General features: G+C 42.7%; 1 long non-coding RNA gene across 1 annotated transcript in view; it reads right to left on the bottom strand.

The window, feature by feature from the left end:
* Positions 1-243: 243 nt before the first annotated feature.
* Positions 244-24902, bottom strand: part of LOC120098840 (uncharacterized) — a 95266-nt gene continuing 70607 nt past the window's right edge. Inside the window, exon 4 of the long non-coding RNA XR_015645169.1 lies at positions 244-818. This is a non-coding gene — a long non-coding RNA (uncharacterized LOC120098840). The remainder of the gene's footprint in view (positions 819-24902) is intronic.

Genomic DNA, 24902 nt, shown 5'->3' with positions numbered 1-24902 from the left:
TCCAGCGCAAGGGGGACTTCTTTGAGAAACCATTAGCAGTCTGTTCAACTTCCGCGAGACTTCTCATGGGCAAATAGCTTGTTCACTGTCATAATTATTACTATGTGTTCATGCATTATACATTGATCTTATCAATCTCCCACTCCACCATCCTATTGGCCCTATGTCCCCAACTTTACACACGTTATTTTCCCACAGTCTGATTAGTACTATCCCATGTGCAGAGGTGAAGGCTTCTCTTCTGAGGCATGAACAGTTTTCATTTATTTATCCACTTTACATTCGATTGAAGCTCTCTCTCCCAGTCCTCCCTCCCTCACATGGTCCCTCTGACGACCCTCCTCCCCTTCTCCTCTGAGAGGGTGAAGCCCCTCCCTGTATATTCCTCCACCCTGGCACGTCAAGTCTCTGTGGGGCTAGGCACATCCTCTCCCACGGAAGCCAGATAAGGAAGCCCAGGTTGGGAACATATCCCACAGACAGGCAACAGCTTTTGGGGTAGCCCCCTACTTCAGTTACTAGGGATCCCATGTGAAGACCAAGCTGCATATCTGCTACATATGTGTGGAGAGACCTAGGCCCAACCCGTGTATGTTCTTTGGTTGGTGGTTCAGTCTCTGAGAGCTCCCAAGGTTCAGATTAGTTGTGTCTGTTGGTCTTCCTGTGGAGTTCCTATTCCCTTTGGAGCCCCCAATCCTTCCCCCAATTCTTCCATAAGAGTCCCCACCTCTGTCCAGTGTTTGACTGGGGATCTCTGCATCTGTTTCAGTCAGCTGCTAGGTGGAGCCTCTCAAAGAACGGTCACGTCAGGCTGCTGTCTGCAAGGATAACAGAGTATCATCAGTAGTGTCAGGGATTGGTCCTTGCTGATGGGATGGGTTTCAAGTTGGACCAGTTATTGTTTGGCCATTCCCCCAGTCTCTGCTCTGTCTTTGTCCCATCTTTTCTTATAGACAGGATAAATTTTGGGTCAGCAAGTTTTATGGGTGTGTTGGTGTCCTTATCCCTTCATCGGACACCTTGCCTGGCTTCAGGAGGTGGCCTCATCAAGTTCCATATCCCCACTGCTATGAAACTCAGCCTTCATTGACTCCTGGGAGCCTCACACATCCTGGCACATCCTTGAGATGCCCCTCACCCCTTACTCCCCAAAGCTGAAGATTCCATTCATTCTCCTGGCCCTCTGGCCCTCCCTCCTGTCTCTCCCCATATGTGAACCTGAATCTACCCCATTCCCTCCCCCATCCCCTCTCCTATCCAGTTCCCTCCCTCCATCTGTCTCCTGTGACTATTTTATTCCCCTTTCTAAGTGAGATAAAGCATCCTCACTTGGGGCTCCTTTCTTGTTTAGCCTCTTCGGGTCTTTGGAGTTTAGCATGGTACCTGTATTTTATGGCTAATATCCACTCATAGTGGATACAGACCACGCATATCCTTTAGGGACTGGGTTATCACACTCAGGCTGATAGTCTCCAGTTCACCCATTTGCCTGCAAAATTCAGGCTGTCTTTGTTTTCCATTGTGCAGATGTACCCCATTTTCTTTATCCATTCTTCAGTTGAGGGACATCTAGGTTGTTCTCCTTGCTTCACCAGCATCTGCTATCACTGAAGTTTTTGATCTTAGCCATTTTGATTTGCGTTTCCCTGATGACCAATAACATTGAGCATTTCTTTAGATGCTTCTTGGCCATTCAAGATTCCTCTCTGGAGAATTCTCTGTTTAATTCTGTACCCCATTTTCAGTTGGGTTGTTTGGATAGTTGGTGCCTAATTCCTCAAGTTCTTTCTAACAGTAATTCCTTTCCCACAAAGAAGAGAAACTTTTCCTTCTCCAACAACCATTAACAGCAAAATTCCTCAGCTAAAGGTCTCATGCACGCCACCCCCCCAAAACCTCAAGACTCAAGAAACATCCTAGAAAACGAGTTGAAAGAAATGCATGAGCTGGAGAATGGAGAGGCATCCTCTGGATGCCACATGGCTATTATACACATGAAATCGGACACGCAGTACTTACGTGGCTAACACATTTTGAAACAAGATGATAGCATGCAGTATGTATCAAGCATTTGACCCAATGAGTGAATGTGTCAGCGATCATTGATACACAGTAACTAAGCCAACCTTCAGTTCAACGCTCTATGAGCATTAATAACGAACAACAAAAAAAGAGCCACCTCTCCCCACAGCCTCAGGGAGCTGCCCCGCCCCCCACCCTCACGGCTCCCGGTCATCACCGCACTGCTGTGGGTTAAGTTTATCTCTATCTAGAGTTCATACATAGGGTCATACAGTGTGCAGCCTTCAGGTCTGCTGCTCCAGTGACCCACCTCCTCCAACCAGGCCAGACCAACTCTGACCAGGTTACACCTCTGGACACCTGTCAAGTAGTACCACTCCCTAATGACCAAGCATTCAAATACATAAGCCTGTGGAGGCTCATCCTATGCAAACCACCATAGGACCACACCAGAAAGCATTTAGAGAAATGTGGTAGTGTGTGTGTGTATGTGTGTGTGTGTGTCTGTGTGTATGCATATGTATGTGGATATATGTGTAGTAGGTGTGTACATGTGTGTGCATTTGTGCGTTCTGTGTGTATGTAGTGTATGTGTCTGTGCATTTGTGTATGTGGTATGTGTGTACATGTGTGCATATATGTGTGTGGTATGTGTGTATGTGTGTGTGTGTACTTTATGGTCAGGCTTTAGGACAGACTGACCATCGGACTTCAGTGTATAGATTGATGGCAAGTGCTTTGCTCAATGTAATTAATTAACCATTGATTAGATGTTGGGTCTTACGACTATTAACCTTCCAATTCTACAGAGCACACAAGCCATACAATGTATTATTTTTGCAATTATCTTTGTCATCTGTCTCTCTCTCAACCACCATCCGGAAGCTCCTCTTCTCTGTTACTGTGCTAATAAATTAGGGGTCCCTTAAGTGGCTTTGTTCAGATTCATTTTCTTCCCTCACTTAGTGAGCAGACATCCACAGCTGCTCCTCAGCCTTAACCCATCTGCCCGGAGACGCACTCTTACAGACAGCCATCCACAAATATTGCCACATTGGCAGGCTGGCTATTAATGGGAGCAGGGATATTATTACTATTATTACTATTACTATTACTATTACTATTATTATTATTATTATTATTATTATCATCCACTGATTAGGAAAGAGGCCAGATTAACAATACAAGGGCTCTGAGGTCCCTTCTATTTTGCAAATTGTCTGTTCGCATAATTATATTTCTAGGAACAACATTACGATACATGTTACGCTCATCGATGCGGTTGTCGGGGAATTGACGAGGGCCAGCTATGCTCTGCATTTTATGAGGCAAAGCATGAGGGGAGGGAGAGCTCAGACTTGGAATTAGGAGATAGTCTCACTGTATAAGGAAACCTTACCAGCTGGAGCCACAGTTCTGAGATGTTAGTGCACACGTGGAATCTTGCGGCACATTTAAATGCATGGATTGCACAATGGTCTTCCCGTCCGTATGTTGTCCCCACTGACACAGTCAGAACCTGGTGATATTCTGTATTTCAGTTCAGAATAGGGATGACTTTTTTAAATTATATACTAGCTTTTTAAAAAGGGGGGTTACAGCGTTTATTTATGTGTACATGTGCGTGTGTGGGTGTATGTGAACGCTCGCGTGTGTGCCAAGTGAGGTATTTGGTTCTCCAGAACTTGAGTTAGAGACAGTTGTGAGCTGCCTGAAGCAGATGCTGGGAATCGAACTTAGGTCCTCAGCAAGAGCAGCAAGTGCTCTTATTCAATGAGCCATCTCTCCAGCCTCCTAAATACCTTTTTAATGGGACATCTTAAGAGATGACACATTCACAATTACTTGAAAAACTCTCACTACCAAAGACTTAGGCTATTTCTGTCCCCGAAAGTGAGAGAGAAAACTTGGTTCCAGTTTGCTTTGAGGGTAAATCCTAAAGATGCCTAGAGTGTGAAAACCATTGCGTTGCATCATGGGAATGGTTTAGAAGTTCTACGGAGTTTCTGCATGGAGAAAGGCTTCACTCCAGCAGAGGAAGACAGATGTTGAGCCTGACATCACAGCTGAGATTACACACAAATACAGGATACCAGGAGCCAATCCCTAGCGACCACAAACATGCTCTAGAAATAGAATCGTGCGATAGGAAACCCGGGTAGGACTCCCACTTTTCAGCCCATATAATGACCTAGAGATTCATCCAGGCTGTCATGTGTCTCATGTCCGTTAAGCAGCACACCTCCTGATGATGGCTTATCACAATTCTGCTTAATTGGTCTGTAAAAAGAACATTCTGGTCCTTTCCAGTTTGGAGAGTGTAAGCCTCAACAGTCATGTACAAATGGAGAGAGGGTTCTTTTTCAACCCAGGAGGCTAGTTACCAGACTTACGGTGAGAATGTATTTACTTTTGAAAACAAACCATGAATTATTTTTCAGAGTGGCTCCGAGCTCTGGTGTTTGATCAACAGTATTCGGGATTCAGTTTCCCAGCGTCATTGGAAACACTGGGTGTTCTATAAATTAATTTTACCTGTTCAGAGATATGAGGGCATGTCTAGACTGTGGGTCAGTTTGCATCTTCCTGGTAGCTAGCGATGCAGAGTATGTTTTCACATGCCTTGTTGGCATGCCAGGCATGTGTCTTTCTTCTTCCCGTTTCTGTGAATTATATCTTCGCGTCCTCTGTCCCTTTTCTATGTGAACTGTGTGAATTTTGCATTCCTATGGGTTGAGGGTGATTTCCATATTTTAGGCATGGTCTCCTCTCAGGTAAGTCATTTGTCAATGCTTCTGCCAATCTCCAGCCTATTGATCCTCTTACCAGGCACGTTCACTGAGAAACATTTATACTCTCCTTATAAATATGTATAAGTGAGTCCGGGGAGATGGCTTAGCTGTTTAAGCATACTTTCAGCTTTTCTCAAGACAACCCAATATTGTTTGCCAACACCTGTGGTTCACAACTACCTATAATCTAGCTGTGATGCCCTCTTCTGGACTCCTTGGGCACCTGCACACACATGACGTGCACTTACACAGACATGCAAATTAAAAAACACTAATAGTTTATATATTATATTGTATTATATACATTATATTTATATACATTATATTATATATTATACACATTATATAATGTGTATGTTTTATATACATATATTATCCAGGCATATGTTTCCTATATGTTTTCTAAACTGCTGAGACAAAGACACTGGTATCAGGATCAGAAATGCTGCTATCTACCAATCATGTCTTGAGAAAGCAAATGAAACAGGATGCATCCTGCCATAGTCTACATCAGGTTCTGTGGAATAAGACGCATCCGAGGCTCAGGCGATCTCCCAGCAGACTGGCCATGCAGGCGGCCATGGAACCAAGATCCTCAGAGCACTTTCACTCAGGAGAATAACTGTCTGCACAGGACGGAGATGAGGAGCTCTAGGCACCGGGGACTCAAGGAGGGAGAAGAGCGTCAGGGTGTGACGGCTTCTCCAGATAACAGCCTTGGTGAGGTGTCTGTGTCCCCACATCACAGTTCATCCAAATACACTTGTTGGGAACCCAAATCAAAACTTGGAAGGATTGTCCCTGATGAGACGCAATGGAAAAGGATCAGAGGGAAGTTACAGGGTGTGAGGAGGTCTGTGGTTAAGGAAGGAACTTGAGAGCATGGGCAATCTCTGGCTTTTGCATCTGTGTGAGTCTTCCTTGTTTATTTTTCATAACTGATTTAAATATTCCGCGAGAGTCAACATAACACAAAAATAGGAATCTTCCTTCCAAGTTTCATAGTCTATGTTATTTATTCCCAGTTCCAACTGGCAGGTGGAACTCCGTAGCTAGGATAAACACTGCTGACCTGCTTTCTGTGTCAGGGGAGCAGCAGGTGACTCATGTGTTTGCATATCTGGTTCTTTAAGCCACTAGATGAGGGGATATAGTTTTCCTAACTAGCGTATACATATAAGCATGCATCATATATGTATGTATGTATACATATATGTATAAATATATATGGACATTTGTATATATATAAACACACACACATGTCCAAATATACACAAACCACAAGCTGAGAAATCCTAACTATAATGAACAATCTAACTTATAAAATGTGCTTGTCTCTACAACACCAGCCATACATTTATCAGCAACAGCTTTGGGTTGGGTCTAGAAAGTAGGTCGAAGGTTTAATTCAGTGGGACACCTCTAGTATTCAGAGTTTTGTTTCCAGGAAACACTTTTAAGATTGTCGTTTGAACTTCAAAGATGGAGCTATTTTGAAACTATCGAGTTATAATACCTAAATTATTCTACAAAACTACCCTTTACTCCCTAAAACATACACACACACACACACACACACACACACACACACGCACGCATACAGCACACACATGCACAGGGAAACATACACACAGAGGCACATATGCACACAGGCACACTTATACATAATCACACAGAGAAACACAATACACACATAGACACACAGCACATACACACATGCATCCACATACATACAGGCACACCTACATACATACACACAGAGAGACACAGTACACATATACATACAGACACAGGCACACTTTCACATATGTATACATAGGCACACATTATATACCAGAGACACACAGGGGCACATACATGCACAGAGAGAGAGAGAGAGAGAGAGAGAGAGAGAGAGAGAGAGAGAGAGGGAGGGGCAGGCAGACAGACAGACAGACACAGTGTTCTGAGCTTTCAACAAAGAAACTTTCCTATTGTCAATCAGCTTTGGCTATCCAAAGACATTTTTCCCTGGGAAACAGTTGACGATTCATTATAGGTGAGGAGGATCCGCCTTCACAAGGAGGGACCTCAAGATGCCTGTTGGCCCACTGACCTCTTGGATTCTAGAGAATCTCCTCCTGACCTATGTTTAGTGACGATGCAGACTTCCTTCTCCTAGCCCCTCATGACTGCTTCATCCCAAATGATTCCTGCTGGTTGATGTGAGATCTACAGTCATTGTCCCGTCACTCTCAGACTCTCAGGGGCCGTGGCTAGTACTCATTCTGTCTTTTCTGACGCTGGGGGAACCAGGGGAGAGGGCAAACTGACTTACAGACCAGAATGTGCAACAGCAGGCAAGAGGTGAAGCCACTTAAATACATTCCAGATCCATCTTCCTGAGGCCACAGCAAGAGTAGTCTCCTGATTGACAGAACAATATCCCCGTGGTTCACGGAGCGCACTGCCAGGAATATATTTTATGAGTTAAATGCTTACAATAAAACATTAATATAATTTATCCTAAGAATGTCTGCTGAATCTCTTTCCCTCTTTGATGGCAGAGAGGGAAGTCAGGGGCAGTTTGCCACAGTGATGTGATACCCTGGCAAGAAAACTCTGTGTGCTATATCACAAACATATGGTCCTGGTGATGGTTTCACAGTCTTTTAACTGCATTTTCCCCATTTGGAGGGACCTCTTCTAGACAAGAATAATATGTTTTCTTGTCAACCTATCACAACAACCATTAACACATGTCTCTGCTTCCCGAGTTTACATGGTTAAGAAGTTAAAACTTAACCTCAGATTTCTTCTGACCTAAGTTTCGATTTTGTAGTAATGCCGATCGTTCTAGCTTCTCTCTGGTGAGGTAACTCGGTTTGCCTCTCAGTTAAGGAATTGCTCCTCACGCCCCTCCTCCGCCCACAGTTAACATTCCTCCAGTTACAACTGATTAAATCGGGATGTGCACAGAGTATGGCAACCTCGATGGTAAGAGGACTCCAAACTTAAGGTCAGGACTTAGCCTCCCGTACGACAAATCTGGCTCGCAGATGTGTCTTATTAAGCTTAGAAAGTATTCAAGCATTTTTTTCTAAATTAGCGGCCAAATTTTAAAAGTTGATATATTGCAAATAGAAAATGAGGTCTTCAAGTTAAAAAAAAAATAAAGTTTAGCAGCCTCGACCTTCATTGGTTACATTGTTGCTTAGTCATTTTTCAGCTTAGCCCTCATCTATGTGGCAGGGCCTCCCTTAGTTCCCTTGTTTACGTCTACCCTACCTGATACACATTCGTCATTGACACTGGAGGTCCCAAACCTTTCCATATTGGAACAAGCAATACTCTCTTTTGTTTCCAATTATAAAGAATTCTGAAAGAGTGAACTGCATTGAACCTGAAAGACAGTCCGGAAAGACTGACAACCATCCCTAGTAATAGGAAGAATTATTCCTGGCAGCATCCTCGAGGTAAATAACATTCTCTTGCCTTCTAACTATAGGAAGCACATTTTGCTCCCATGTAGTGATTCCATCACGACAGGGAAAGGCACAGACCAGACACAACTGCCTCTGGGAGCCTTTAGGGGACACCACCAGTGGCAGTAGAGCCATGAGCTGGCCACTGGTCTCTGAGCCTCCTCTAGTTCCATGGAGGTATCAAGCGTCCGTTGGGGATGTTAAGTGGAGTGCCTGCTGACTAGAAATCCAGTTTAAGTTGGAAAACATTCCATGAGCCTCCGCGTCTGCAGCTGGCAGAGACCTTGACTGCCTAGGCTGAGGGTTAATGCACATCAGTGTCATCCTTCAGAACCTACACACCGCAGTCCTGTAATTAGATTTGTTACAGAGTTTGACTCTCTTGTCCCAGAGGGTTTGATTTTTTTTTTAATTCTGATATCACATGGCAATCAGATGTATCATTTTCCTCCCGGTAAAAATATTGATTCATTTAAAAATAACTGTAACATCAACACAAACTGTTAAAACGGACATCTTAAAGCAGGGTAGTGCTTTCGAGGTGATTCTGAGACTGATTTGCTAAAAGCATGACTCATGCATACATACACATTATGTATGTAATCTCCCTGAAGTCTTTATAAACCGCTAGAAAAAATGACAACTGTGGTTGTGTAAAAAATAAAAAGCGATAACCTTCAAAGCCTAAGACAGATGTAGGCAGACTTTTCTCCTCTGAAGTTCGGCCTTTTTACACGGACCAGGGTCTGGCAAAGAAAAAGCCTGCTGGTCACGCTCAGCCTGACGCTTATTTTTGTCAATAAAGTTTTATTGCAACACAGCCAACCAATCGGTGGCCGATTGTTTGCCACCAGCTTCTATGCAGTTCCGGTAAGGACTGATTCCAACAGGAACTGCGGTCTCCCAACCCTAAAGATTCACTGTGGGGCCCTTCGTGGGAGAAGGAGGTTAACATCCGTTATCAAGTCTCCCAGGCACTGCCTGCATCGTGGTTTCTTGCCAGTCAAACAAAAACTAAGCGAACCACTAAACAGGAAAGCCACATACTCCCTGTCTGGGGTAAGCCCAAGAGAACTTTGTTTTCCTTTTTTTTCTGGCTGGCCTAGTTCTATTTTTACCTCTCTTTTTACCTTGCCATGAAACGGAATGCCCTCCCACAAAAGAATTTCTTGAGCCGTAGAGAGTAACCTGTGTTGCTTAGGGAATGAGGTCAAATGTGAGTCTTGTCGCCTCTATAACTGCCGGGGAGATGGCTCAGTGGTTTAGGGTGGTTTTGTTTTTCTCCTGAGGAAGACCCAGGTTCGAATCCCAGTTTCGAATCCCAGTTTCTACATGGTAGTTAACCATTTTGAACTCCAATTCCGGGGGACCTGACACCCTTTTCTGACCGCTGTGGGCACACCAGCCATGTATCCGGTACACAGACACGTGCACATTTAAATCAAAAAATTTCTAAAAACACGTTTTTTCAAAAAGCTCCAAATTTCCTGAAAGCTGCTAATAGCTTTGTGTCAGAGAGTTCTAGACCACTGCTGGCTTCCTCAAAGAGAGCAAGAGGGAGCAAACGCAAGAGAGCTATTTGTTTAACTTTGTGGAAATGTTTCGTTTTCTTTTTCCCACTTAGGGAGATGCACGGCGGAGCCCGCCATTGTGGTTTGCAGTCTTGACGCACTGGTGAAAATCTGGCCCAGCGAGCCGATTTGTTCATTACTGCAGTGGCTCCCACTGTCCTTAGCAATTCATCTCACACAGTCTGCAAAAGTGACGGTATTACTTCTGCTGCGAGGATTTATACCTCCAAGAGATATCCTGGAAATTACATTCTAGATGACAGAAGAATATATTGTTGCTAAATATAATTTGTATATATCGTCAAATGAGTGGATTTCGCTCAAAAATTGAATATACTGAGGATTCCTGTTGCTGGCAGTAAGTCAGCATAGATACCGTGAGACACAATTCTTCACTTACACCTGAAAATACTAGATAAGATGTGAACATTGCTTTAAATGAAAAGGCAAGGTCTGGCAACGTGGCTCGGGGGGTGGAGGCACTTGCTGCAAACTCAAGCTCTCTGAGTTCGAGCCCTGGGACTCACACAGTGCAAGGAAAGAACTCGTTCCTTTAAGGTGCCCTCTTACTGAGATCAATGTGTGTGTCGTGGTGTAAGAGCATCATGGTGTACATGCAGCATGGGATACATGCACACCACATACACACACACACACACACACACACACACACACACTCATATACCACACACCACACACACACACACCATGCACTCACATACCACACACCATACATACACACACCACATACACAACATCCCAGATATACACACCACACATCACACACACACCACACACACATACATACACATCTCACACACACACATGACACATACACCACACACACATACATACACATCACACACACACACGACACATACACCACACATATACAACACACACATACACACACAACACACACACAACACACATACACACTACACACACACATATCACACACATACACACACATACAAACACATACCACACACACACATACACACACACACACACACACACACACACACACACACACACACACAATGAGCTCTCCATGGAGGAATCCACAAGAGCCTGCAACTGAGCAAGGATTACAAGAACTTACTCTCCTGTCTCTCTTCTGCCTACCACGAAGCTTTCTGGATCTCTCCAGGCATCTTTAGTTCCTCATCTGTGCTGAACTTTTGGCTCCTGCCCTCCCTCACATATACAAGGTTATGATATAAAGGTCATTGCTCCCTAGAAGCAAAAAACAAAAAACAAAAAACCCAAAACAACAACGAAACCAGAGCAAGTAGGACTTGATGTTGAAAACATCATTTATGCTAATATACAATCAAGTAAAACAGGTTGTAGAGTTAGAAAAATATCTGAGGTCTGTGAGGGAAGACTACAGCACTGATAAATAGAATCGTAGAACTAAAAAACCAAATAAAGCCTAGAGATGGCTCAGTGGCTACAGCAGTTGGCTGTGCAATCATAAGGAGATGAATTCAAATTCTACTTAAAAAACTATCCAGGTGCAGTGTCGTGCAGCTGTAACCCCAGCCCTAGGGGAGGGGATGAAGACAGGAAGGCCCTGGGGTTGTCTGGCCAGGGAGTCCAGATGAAACAGTGGGAGTGGGGGGAGTGAGAGATCCTACTCCAGAGGATAAGATAGGAATGATAAAAAAGGACAGGCTTTTTTATCTTCTATACTTTTTTATACTTCTAACCTTGAGATGTATTCACCATGGATGAGTGAGTGCATGTGCACACTAGTACACACACATATAAGTACACACACATACACATACATATACACATACATACACACATACACACATGTACATACACACATACATACAAATACACACACATACACATGCACACACACATGCACTCACACATATATGCATACACACATACACACATACATGAATGTACACATATGTACACACATACAACGCATCCATATACACACATACATACACACACATACATACACAGACACATAGACATAGACACATACACCACATACACACATACATACACATGCATTCACATACACACATACACTCATACATACACGTGCATGCACACATACATACACACATATGTATACATATACAACACATACATACACAATGACACACATATATAGACACACATACATACATATACACATACACACATATGTACACACATACAATACATACATACACACACACCTACCATATACACATACATACACACAGACATGCACATACATGCACATGTACAGATATACATACATATATACACACACATACATGTACACACAAAGAGAAAGAGATTCAGAAAAAAGGAGTAATAATCACCACGTTCATGGATAAAAAGGGTGAATATTATGAGTTCAGTTTTCCCTCGTGTGACCTAGACACCCAATACAATCTTAGTAAAAACCCTAGTGACCTTTTCTGTGGATTTAAATCTTAGCCTGAAATTTAGGTAATGCACAAAATACATAAGAAATGATAGGAAGAGAAAAGACGAAGGACTGATGTCACCAACATCCAGCCTTAGGTCAGAGCTGCAGACCTTGAGGCACTGAGGAGCTGGAAAAAAAAAAAAAAACAAACCTACATGAATAGAATCCAGCAAGAGAAAGAGACCCACAGAAGCACAGGTAACCAATCTATGTCGAATCAGCAAGAGTGGGGCTGGAGAGAGCGCTCAGCTGTTAAGAGTACTGACTGCTTTTGCAGAGGACCCAAGTTCAGAACTCAGCACCCATGTGGTGGCTCAGAACCACCTGTAACTCCAGTTCTAGGGCACCCAGCAGCCTCTTCTGGTATCCAATGGCACACTGCACTCGCATGGCACACAGATGTGCAGGCAAAACTCTAATAAATACAAAAAATGAAATAAAACAATATAAAATTTTTAAAAACAGCCAATGCAATTGCAATGTGATGGAGACATTTTCAACCAGTAGGACAGTGGACCACTGCGTGAGAATAAAATAAATCAGTACACAAACTTACTTCCTGTATAATTTCCACTTGAACTGGACAACAGAGCTCAAAATAAACTTGAAATAGATAACTCTTAATAGATGAAGCAGAAGAAAGTAGAGATGAGAGTGGACGCACACTGTCTCATTAGCTAAGACGTCACAGGCTCAATCTAGAAAAGGAACACGGTACACGGTCCTTTGTCAAATTTAAAAAGTTGTATCTTCAAATAAAAATGCTAATGCCAAGAGTTGGGGGAGGGGCTTGAAGAGGGGAGCGGAGGGGCCTGAAATGACTGAAAATACAGACAAATCTACGAAAGGACATTGACACAACATCAAAAGAGCAACTGAAACTCATCAGTAAAACAAACGACGACCAGGAAACATACTCAGGGAAGACAAATGAGCACGGGGTAATCACAGGTCATCAGGGAATGCTCACAGCAAGTGCGCTCACAACAGCTACAGAAACCATAAATGACTGACACGGGTTAGGAAGAAGAAGTCAGAATCTGGAGGGTGTGTGTGTGTGTGTGTGTGTGTGTGTGTGTGTGTGTGTGTACATGTGTGCATTCACGCATACTTGCGCTCATTCACGCATACATGGGCTCACGCATACTTGCGCTCATTCACGCATACATGGGCTCGTGCAGGCATGCACACACCACAATCAACGCATTTACGGAGGTCGGAGGATAACCTGCAGTGATCTTTGTTTTCCATTGTGTTTGAAAGAAGTTCCCTTGTCTCTGCTGAGTGCAGCACACTCTTTGGCCTGCCAGCTTCCAGAGCTGCCTTTGTCCTCACCTTCTGCCTCACCATAGGAGAGCTGGGATTACAGAGATATAGTTCACCTGACTCCGCATGGAATGCTGGGATTGCAGAGACATACTTCACCCCGCTCCGCATGGAATGCTGGGACTGCAGAGACATTCTTCACCCGTCTCCGCATGGAATGCTGGGATTGCAGAAACATACTTCACCCCGCTCCGCATGGAATGCTGGGATTGCAGAGACATACTTCACACAGCTCCGCATGGAATGCTGGGATTGCAGAGACATACTTCACCCGTCTCCGCATGGAGTCATACTGTTATGCTGCTTACATTACAATGCTCTCTGTGTACTGAGTCTTGAGGATTCTTAAAACAGAAAAAAAAAAAACCCTTCTGAATGATCCTAAAGAGGTAGATAGGGGTTGGGGATTTAGCTCAGTGGTAGAGCGCTTGCCTAGCAAGCGCAAGGCCCTGGTTCAGTCCCCAGCTTCGAAAAAAAGAAAAGAAAAAAAAAAGAGGTAGATAAATCCAGTGTCTATTTCTCCAAACCAATAGACTGGCAATGCCAAGACTCAACCCATATTAACACATCTTCATCAGGTATCAGCTATGTACCGTTTGTGCTTGGGAACAACTGTGTAACAGCGCAGGCTGTACCCATAGGAGGGGAACCATAGGAGGGAAGGAGGTACATGGAATATCTCAGTAGGCTCCTCTCTAAAAGTGAGTCTAAACCCACTATAAAAATATATTTTAAAAAAATCTTATAAGGAAGGTTTGTGCGTCAATATTGAACACTGCTAAGTACCACTCGGTAAGGTTCCTCTGAGCGAGCATGTAACTAGAACTCAGATAAGAGACAAACATTTTGAGTACTCCCAGAAGATAGGTAAGTCTATACTTATTTCTCTCCATCTAAGATGCTGGGTCTAATCAAATTGACTTCCACCATTTTAAATGTATACAGATGAATCACAGTAGAACATATTTCTTAATACATGCCTTCCCTTGTTCTACTTCACATGTATGACACTCTGTTTGGCTGCTTGGACATGGTAGCCTCCTCATTTTTAATATGTTCCATTGGGCCAGACGAATAAGAGCAGCTTTCGTATTGATTCTACTATGTTGGACACTTTGGTTGTTTCCAATTGGGGACGCTATAAATAAAGGAGCCTTCTATGAACATTCATGCACATGCTTCTGTCTTTAAAATCCATTTTACATTTCTATTCCTAAAAGGAGAGCAGTAGGGCTGTACAGAAGTGAAGATGCTCCTCCAAGTCAAGGTTTTTAAGTGGTTTTCCAAAGAGGTTGTATTGGTTTACGATCCCTCCAGGAGAATGGACAAGAGCCAGTCCTTTCATACCATCAAACCACGCAGTCTTCCCCATGTTAGCTGCTTCTGTGGCTATGTCCAACTCGGAAAAGCATGTACTTTAGAATCAGAGAGATTTGATTTTACGCCCTTTGGGTCTCTTCCTGTCAGAGTATTTGGTCACAAGCAAGTTATACCTCCTCTCTTGCTCTTATCCCTACCCCCTCTTCGGAGTGGCATCTGAAGTGTTACCTTCGTACAAAGTGGGTGTTGGCAATGGAAGTGTCTGTCTTTGTGGAAAGTGTGTGCAAATGACAAATGAATGTGATACACATAATATCACAACTTTCTCTTAAGTATTACCATATGCTGGTGAGTATTTACCCACAATGGGGAGCACTGCACACTGTACGCATGGGCAGGAGTCGTGAGAGCCAACCCCTCGCTTGCCTTCTAAATGGCTGGCATCCTGTAGAATAGGGGTGATGGGATAATCTTGCCACTTTCTTCAGAAGATTGGGCTGCTCTATCTAATTAAAGTAAGGAGATAGTCTAGCGCTTTAAGGTCATGCTAGAAAGAACTCATGTTGGAAATATCACTGGGGCAGATCTGAATTGGCTATTTCTATTGCTGTCTCTGGGCTCAGATAAACCCCACACCATGTTACAGTATCTTGAAAGAAATATTCAGGAGACCTCAGAAGCCAGCAGGTAAGGGCACATGCTTTTATTTTCCACAAAATTAGGAGCAAGCAACGGCCGTTGGGGAACATCAATCATGCTTTTCAAACGTGTTTGCTATGGTATCCAGGCATGAATGTGGTCATTTGTCAAAACTCCACTGCACCTTTGCCCACGAAGAGGTGTCATGTTGCCATGAGAATCAAGAAGAGAACTTGTTTATAATCTGCCTCCTTACTCAGTTTACAGAAACCAAAATCCCCTTCAGTATCAGAAGAATGAGCTCATGATTTTAAGGAGACATGGAGAGAGCTTCACGTCTTCCCATAGACAGTAAACATCTAACGGTTCCCTAGACTCCCTGCGTTGTCTACATCACAGCAAGCGAACACTTATGTAGGAAATAATTCACCACAGAAAGTGTGGCTGTTTTGTAGAAGGGGACCATTCGATCTCCTTCTTTTGCTACTTTATTGTTGGCCAGGGAGGGAGAGAGTGGCCTCTGTGAGTGTTTTTTGCTGTCTGTGAGGGACCTACTCTCAATTTGGTACACAAACATGAGCCCCAAGGCTCTCAGGGAAACACGTGCACATTTCTCCACTTTCAGTGGTAGTCGTGGTTGTCTCCCCAATTCAGGGCTCTTTAGAAACCTGGGAAGAAGAAAGAAGAAACCGTGGAAGACCTATTCTCAGCTAATAAGCCCACAACACATTTTTTTCCTCAACACAATTCCTTTAATTTTTAAAGGCTTGTATAGTTAAAAGGAATTGGAGCCCATGTGTTTCTTATTCCTGGGCACTGACATCATCAAAATAGCCTCTTAAACAGCTGGTTGAGCCCTTTTTAATAAAGTCCTCTTATGACTCGTTTCTTTTGGAAAACAGAGTCTCTTTTTGCCAAAGACAAATGAGCCAAAGTGCCAGAAGACTTGGATCTTGGTCAAAATCTCAGACCTACAAGTTGATATTCTTTGCACCCGGACTCCTGATGCCCACCTCCATGGAGATGAGCAATTAAGAAGGAAAGGTGTCAACTGAAGCGAGTTCATGGTCAAACCCACCTTCAAGCAACTAAAGAAATACCTACATTGGCTGCTTGAACAAGGGCTAAATCTGAAACAAATCAGTGTCCGATATGTACTGGATTATTGCAGAAACACGATCCACTGCCAAGCAGTTAACTTCTCCCTGTTTCTGGTTATCATGAGTAAACCACAATGCCATACTCTCCAGAGGATACAAGGGCTGATATTTGCGAGATCTGATTGTTTTAACAGTCATTTCAGAGACAGTCTCTTTGGTAAACATTTGAGAACTCTCTCCATAGTGCATTCTCTTGCATACTGTGTCTGCACACATAATGGGATATTTATGAATGTAGATACTTACCTAAGGATTTTCTCCCTCTTCCAGTAACAACATTCTTGTCTAAAGGCATGAGTACTGTTTGAGAAAGTGAAATTTTAATCCGGGCTCAAAGCGTGCGAAGGAGTCCAGCCTCTAAATAGATCCATATGTTGTCACGGAAACAAAACAATTCAGTCTTTTTGGCCTTAACAATGGAGCCTGTTTTTCTCCTTGTCAAAATGAGTATAGCCAAGCAGTAATCAGAGAGATGCATGGTGAAGAGAAGCTGGATTTTATGGGAATCTGTGAAGCGAAGCAGCGTTCGGATTCCTGCAGCCTCCAGCAGAAACTCAGGCATGGGAGTTCTATTTGAGAAGCAAATTCATCTGCCTTCAAGAATCTTTACAGAGAGTATCACTCAAGTGGGAAAATTAAGAGAGAGAAAGGAAAGGGGATGAGTTATTTGAGTTTACTGTTCAGATTTTAAATGTGTGTGTGTGTGTGTGTGTGTGTGTGTGTGTGTGTGTGTGTGTGTGTGTGAAAAGAGTTTACCTAAAGCTCTTACAGCAGCTGAATAAGCAAAGAAAAAAATTAAAGTAAAATTCAGATTTACAAAACAGATGATGCCTTACACGAATGCGCCTCTGGTTCAATCTTTGTCATCTGTATATTTTATTTTTAAAACTTTGTTTAAGAGGTTAGATTGGAAGCCATTTTTTCCCCTCCGCCGTTGGTAGATATCAAAACCTTGGGATCTAGAGGTCTGTGGAAATGAATGGCTTTCATTGTTAACAGACAGTCAAAGAATTGTGAATGATTCGCCGCAGGGTCCATTGAAATCTGAAATGTCATTGTGCACTGAGGGGGCGGATCAAGGTTAGGGGCTGAGTACAGAAGGGGCAGGGGAGGGGGAGAGTCTCACTGAGGCATCATCCATGTCCACTGAAGTTCAAACAAATTAAAGGGTTGCCTATGACAAATAGAACTTGATTTATACCCATCAAATGGCTCTTTGATTGCACAACCTGAAACACATCTCTGCATTATTAAGCAGACGTTTGTAGAAGTGTTTTATGTGTTGACTTTTCAGGATAATGTAGAGAATACCACTTAATAATGTCCACGAAGCTGCCAGATTCTCTGACTTAGCTGTGTGACCTTGGCAAGTTAACAAACTTCCCACACTACAGCCTCCTCATTTATAAAGCAGTAGCATGATATATAGACACGCTGTACAAGAATGGATTTTTAATAAGCTACAAAGATACCAACATGTTTGAGTATAGTGCATAGACATCTAACTATCCCCTCGATCATCCCCTTCCTCATCTCTCTGCCCCCATCCTGGGACCTTCCTTGCATCCTCCACAGGACATCCGAGGTTGTCAAGACTAGAAAAAGGCCCAAGGATCATGTCAATCTATCAATAATAAAAATGAACTTACCTGTAAATAAAAATGAAATGATTTATTCAAGGCCACAAAGCTATGGAGCTAGCTGATGGAGCAGAACAGTTCTGAGTCAATGGTTTATGACCAAGAAATTAAGATAAGATTTGATGAAACACTATTTTAACCTCCACCAGTTTTCTTATCTCTAAGATGGGGCTTAAAGCACTCTCTAGGTCCCCATATGACCATGCAGTATTGGCATATAGGAGAATGCTTGAAGCCCACTTTCACTAAAAAAAAAAAAAAAAAAAGGTATGGATTCTCTTAAGCCATCACTGCATGGCCAAGTCTACTTAGGATGCCTTAGGATTCCATGTTTCTGAGCTCCAGGTTAACTCCCCCATGGTCCTAGGACACCTAAGCAATCTTGATACATAGCTCAAGAAGTAACAAGCCCTTGAGGTAGGCCATAACGGATGTTCCTCATCACTACCTGTTACTCATCACTACAGATAACAAAACTGAACATAGCATACCCAAGAATACATATGAATGATTATGAATGAAAGCTGGCGGTGCCATCGGCCTTACCAAGAGAAAATACATCTTCTCCAAGACATGATGTGGGGTCTCCCTTTTCTGGGTGTTTGTTAGCCAACAGCCTACAAGGGCAGAGGGAACAGAAGAGGTGAGTATGGGTCAGTCTGTTTGACAAAGGACTTCCAGGAAGACAGCTTCAGTGAGACAATTCTATTTTAGTGTTCCAGGGGTAGGACACATTAGGGATCTTAGAGGTTTAGGTGGAAGGAGCTGATGAGTCATAACACAACACAACCTAATTATCATATGGGTGGAAGGTGGGAGCGAGATTTGTGTACTGAGACAGAGAACCCTACACTGGGTTATTCTTCAGATGAGACCAGCCATCTATGCTTGGAGATACTCTCCAAGTAAGGTTAGGCAAAGAAAGGGAAACTCCACTGAAGAGGAGAGTCCTCCATTTTGTCCATAGACAGAAGAGCTCTTTGGACATGGTGAAGACCTTGATAGCAGGGTTCTCCAATAGCCTGATTTCCTTGAGAAACTTCTATCTGCCCAAGAAGTGAGGTCCACCACTGAAAAATGGCAGGCTTTGAGTGAAAACCAAGGAGTGATTGTCCTAACCCTACTTATTTCTCTGTGGGAATCGATCACAGATGGCAGTTATCCAAGACACTTTAGTTCAAGGTTACAATGGTCAATTTCTGGGGGTAAATCTACCCCCTGAAACATTGTTCTATATCCTGGATGTGCTCACTTTGGGGAGTATTGTCAGTTCCAGAGCTCGATGGTGTTAAAATATCTATTTGAAAACAGACAGATGTTTAATTAGTGCTTGATTTCGGTTGACAGGCTTCCATTTCTTCAGGTGTCCTCAGAGTAAAGCCCGGAAACTGTTACCTGAAGAATGTCTGAATTTCTCCCAACTGTTCCAGACCTGCATTCAGCATTCTGGGAGTTCTTGGCCTGGGATATGAAGTTAGAGACTCCCCTGCTGGGTTTGATTACAGTTGCAGAGTCACAGATTTGAACAGCTCTAAGACTCTCTTCTAAACCTGCACATGAATACAAAAGACTTTCTTTCTCCTTACCAAACCTGCCAACCAGGAAGTTGGCTTCTTTGTCTGCCCCTCCCACACCCCACCATCACCCCTTACCCTATATCCATCTGAACAACTATGATATCAAATAGACTTTCTTGAAACAAAGGTCCTCTCTTCATTTGCATATTCAAAGGTCACTGTACAAATGCAAATTATTTAATAACAAAGCAATGGTCATTTGACCATGTCTTTCCAGAGAGTCAGATAAAATAGAAAATTACTTCTGTTTTATTTATTTTTTTATTTTTGCATATAATACTATGAGGAGGAGATAAAAAGATGAGCTACTGGTTAAGCTCTGGTTAACTCTTTTTACCTCCAGCTTCCGGTCTTTGCATAGCCACTTTCTTACTTAAAATGGAACCCTTGCATTACGGCCAGTGTTACGAGGGGCATAATTGACTAAGACATCTCTTTATTTAAGGTATTGTCATGACAGGCAATGAGAAATGGCACCATCCCTCAGCTGTAAGTGACAGGTGCCACTATATTAGTCTGACGTCTTTGTATTTCTCTGCCCTTGGTTGTTTTTTCCCCCTTCTTCCTTTTGTTGAAAAATTGCATTTCCTTGTGTTAACAACAAAAAAACCAAAACAACAACAAAAAAGAAATAGAAATATATTCCATGTGAATTCTGTGGTCCTTCCTCTGCATTAAACTGCAATTGTTTCCTGGTTTTAAAAAAAAGACTGAAGGATTTCCTGAAAAAATAATTCCACCAGAATGGGTACTGGGTCCAGCTCACTTTTTATTTCTTCTGTGTGCTTTTGTGATTGATGAGACTGCAAAGGACTGATAGATTTGCTGTGGAAGCATCTCCAGAAAGCTCCTTTTTATCTAAACAAACTGCAATTCTTCAAGGAGAGAGAGAGAGAGAGAGAGAGAGAGAGAGAGAGAGAGAGAGAGAGAGAGAATAGACATTTTAATTTGGCATTTGCCTTCCTGGCTTCGTGGTTGGTTGGCATGGCTTGGAGGGGAGGGAGCTCAGTTAATGGACTCAGCTTTGCCTCTATACTACTAAGAGGACAGCTTGAATGAGTTATTTAAGGTAATAGCCAGGCAGAAATTTGTAATTCAATCAGGCAAGCTCTACAGTCAGCCCTTTAGAAGGGTAATATAAAAAGAATGTGGGCTTTGGTTCCTGCACACCTGAGTTCAACACGCATCCCCCCCAAAACCTCTTGCTCCTCAACCCCCCATCCCTCAGCACCCTCCCCCCTCAGCATGGTTAGCACATGCATCAAGCTTGGGTTTTTGGAGGCCCATTTGCTTCTAATGAGAGATGAGGGCTGAAGGACAGTCTTCACAAGAGGAAGCAACAGGCTTATTGAGAGGAGCCATGATGGGTTGGAAAAGAGTACGTGTCAGAGATATCTTTGCAAGGAAAGCCCTAACAGTGTCAAACTGAAAGACTGAGTTCCGTCCATTGAGAAGCTGTTGTTTCTATAACCTATAACTGACCTGGAAAAGAGAAACAGAGTCTTCGGTCCTTACGATGCGTCAGGCCTCCTGATAGGCATGACTGTCTGTATTCCACACAGGAGCCACCCAAGGGACTTTGTAAGCAACTGGTGTCATTGTGGGAATCCACAATGTGTGTTGATCTGCTGGTTGAGAAAGATAACTAGTACAGGCTGTGTTCTTGTTCTCTTTTACGGTGATAATAATGTCTGAAAGGTCAGCATGTCATAGGTCCTATGCAGAAGTGATCCATCTCACCTTTCAAGTCTTAGGTTCATTTTAATCTGACCACATGACCAAACTCACAGAGATATGCCATCACAATAACAAGTAAATAAAAACACTTTTTTTTAGAAGGCATTTATTTATTTAAAAGTGTGGTAGGATTGGGGCTAGGAGTGAGGGGGAAGCCAGCTTCATTCTGGAACCTCCACACCTTTTTCATTCTGTGGGGTCCTGAACACAGTTTAGAATCATCCAGGAACTCTGAGGCCCAAAGGTGTCTTCTCTTATTTCCCTTTAAACTGTCTCCAGGCAAAGTCACCCCCCTCAAATAAAAATCACGTAATTGGGCCAGGAGAGATAGCTGAGCTCATAAAAGTGCTTGTTGCCCAACCCTGAAGATTGGAGTTCAATCCTCAGAACCCATGAGAAAGCAGAAGTTGAGAATCAACGCTGCCAGGTCCTCTTCTGACCACATGACCATACTCACAGAGAGATGCCATCACAATAACAAATAAATAAAAACACTTTTTTTTCAGAAGGCATAAGGGGGTCCAGACATCCTAAGCCATAGAAAGTAAGACTGGAATCACACCTGCATCCTGCTAAACTCCACTCATAGTAGCATAACTACTTGGCTTGGAAAGCCAGAAGGTATGTCAAAAGAACAGTGTCCTGTTGAGATCTGTAATGGTCTTTCTATCCACTTCTGATGTTTGAGTCAAATAATGGAGTTTGCTTTGGAGGCATTGAGTCTTGAATATGAAGGTCATCCTTCAAGCCTGACCTCCTGTAAACAGTAGGTTGGATAAGATATGGTCGACAAATTCTCCATCAACTCAAGAGACAGAGGGAGAGCAGAGGGACTTCAAGAGAGAATGCACAGAATTTGGATGTCTATCCACGACCAGAAGCAGCAATATCTCCTAGCCACAAGTCTGTCAGTTCAGTAGTCAGGGACTTGTTCCTGGTGGACAAAGGGAATAGCATGTGTCACCGGCAGCTTCCTGGAATATTATTGAATGAACCAATGAATATATGGATGGTTGGAATAAGTGTTACTTGGCTATGAAAAAAATATGTGCTTCCCTCGGTCTGGGCTTCTGGGGCTTGGAAGAGTCAAGTCACTGATATTGAAGTAGAAGATCTGAAACTTTGTCTGTTGCATTATATGATGGGGAATGGAGAACATAGCAAGGGTTTTGCTTTTGATGAGTTAATTACCTGTTATTAGCTCTTTAATACTTGACCTGAGACTTTAATTGGTTGAGAGGTAACAAAGACAAAATAGGGGCCAGGCACAAGGGAAGTAGTCCATGAGCCTTGGGATTGATGGTGTCCACATTAATGTGATGTCACTTAATCTTCATATATTTGTATCTATCATCTAATCTATCTATATATGTACATATACATATATATTAATGAAGATATGTATACACACATATATAAAGTTTTTATTTTTATTTACAATTGTGTCTGTGCAAATATGAGTACCCAAAAATTACCAGAAGAGGGTGTCAGAGTCCCAAGAAGAGTTGGAGTTAAAGGCAGATGTAAGCTACCCTATATTTGTCCTGGGAACCCCACCTCAGTCCTCTGCAAGAACAGTACATAGTCTTAACTGCTGAGCAATCTCTCCAGTCCTGTATTTGAGTATTTTTGCCCACTCGCTGGTTGCGACATTCTCGGTGCATTCAAAGTTATCAGCCAACTTATGAAAGGTTCAACTCATTAGGAAGCTGAAAGAATATAGTGTTGCCAAGTTTCTAATCAATCAGTCAGTGAGCATCCATCACGAGCTGTGTGCTGAATGCTGAATAAGGCAGTTACTGCAAGATAGAAGAACATGGTTCTGCATTGGGCAATTTTATATTTAATTAAGGAAATTATCTAAACTTAAGAGAAACTTATTAAATATCAAATATATACTTAAGTGTTATGAATTGAATTGGTATATACTGAAGGGACCCAGAGTGACCAAGGTCATCTTACTAATCAATCAAGAGCTTCTAAAGGAAACTACATTTGCTCTGACATCTTAATTATGTTGTGTGCACACCTACTGTGTGCAAGTCTCTGTGCTTAGCACTACAAGTCCTGTCTTATTTGACTTGACAACTCTTTAACACAGTGGTTGATAACCTTCCTAATACTTTTACCCTTTGAAATATTTCCTTTTGTTTTGGTGACCAAACCATAAAATTATTTTTGTTGCTATGTCATAGCTTTAATTTTGCTGCTCTCATCAATTGTAATATAAATATCTAATATTAGGATATCTAATATTTAACCCCTACGAGAGGATTCATCACCCTAAAAAAGTCACAGTCCAAAGGTTAAGAACCACCTCTTTTTACAAAACATAACTTTGCCCCACTTTAATTTTGAGAAAAGGGATGAATTAGAAATATTATCCAAAATATCAGCTATCAACACAGCGAACAGCAGACATTTGAAATGGATATTTCTTACTTTTCTCATCCCTGTGACATAGAGGAAAAACATATTTTGCTCAGAGTTCCTTGGTGGTGAAAGTGTGGCCACATACACAAAGGCAGGAGAGGTCTTGTCCATACCTGTGAGTCCTTACACCTCAAGAGGGCAAGAAGCAAAGAGATCATACTGGAAATCAACAGGATCCCTAAGACATGCCCCATAAGTGACCTATGACCTCTGCTGCTGGAGTTTCCATAGTTCCCCTAAACACTGCCACCAACAGTAAGCCAACCATGGTTCAACCTTACACCAAAGTACATGCATGAGTCCTCATATAGCCTGCATTTCCATATAGGAGAAACTGCAAAGCACCCTTGCATAAATGCTAGGGCTGAGCAGCTGCAAAGGGATCTCCTGCAGGGGTACCTAATCGAGGACTGCCTGAGACATCAAGGATTGCTGGTGTCAGCCAATCGGGAAAGACTATTTAGAAGAGATGCTTTCTTGGGACCAACGGGATGCAGGTGGAGGGTATTAAACGAGCTTGCCTCAGTGTTCAGACAGCTTGCTGCAGTGTTTCCAGGAGCCTGTGTTGATTCCACACCACCTCACTATCAACCCCCCATGGGTAAGTAGGGTCAGGCAGCAGGTGGTCCAGGGCACAGGCAGCATCTCCAGAGACTGCATCAAAGTTGAAGTAGACTTAACAAGGGGGACTGTGTGCATGAATGTTAGGAATCGAGTAGAAGATGGCCTGTATGTTGGATTTCAATACTTTTCTTTTTGCTTATGTCAACTA

This window comes from Rattus norvegicus, chromosome 20 (assembly GCF_021556685.1).
Source record: "Rattus norvegicus strain SHRSP/BbbUtx chromosome 20, alternate assembly SHRSP_T2T, whole genome shotgun sequence".
In the NCBI taxonomy this organism is placed as follows: Eukaryota; Metazoa; Chordata; class Mammalia; order Rodentia; family Muridae; genus Rattus; species Rattus norvegicus.
The sequence above is the reverse complement of the archived record's forward strand: the minus strand, read 5'-3'. Positions and strand labels throughout refer to the sequence as shown.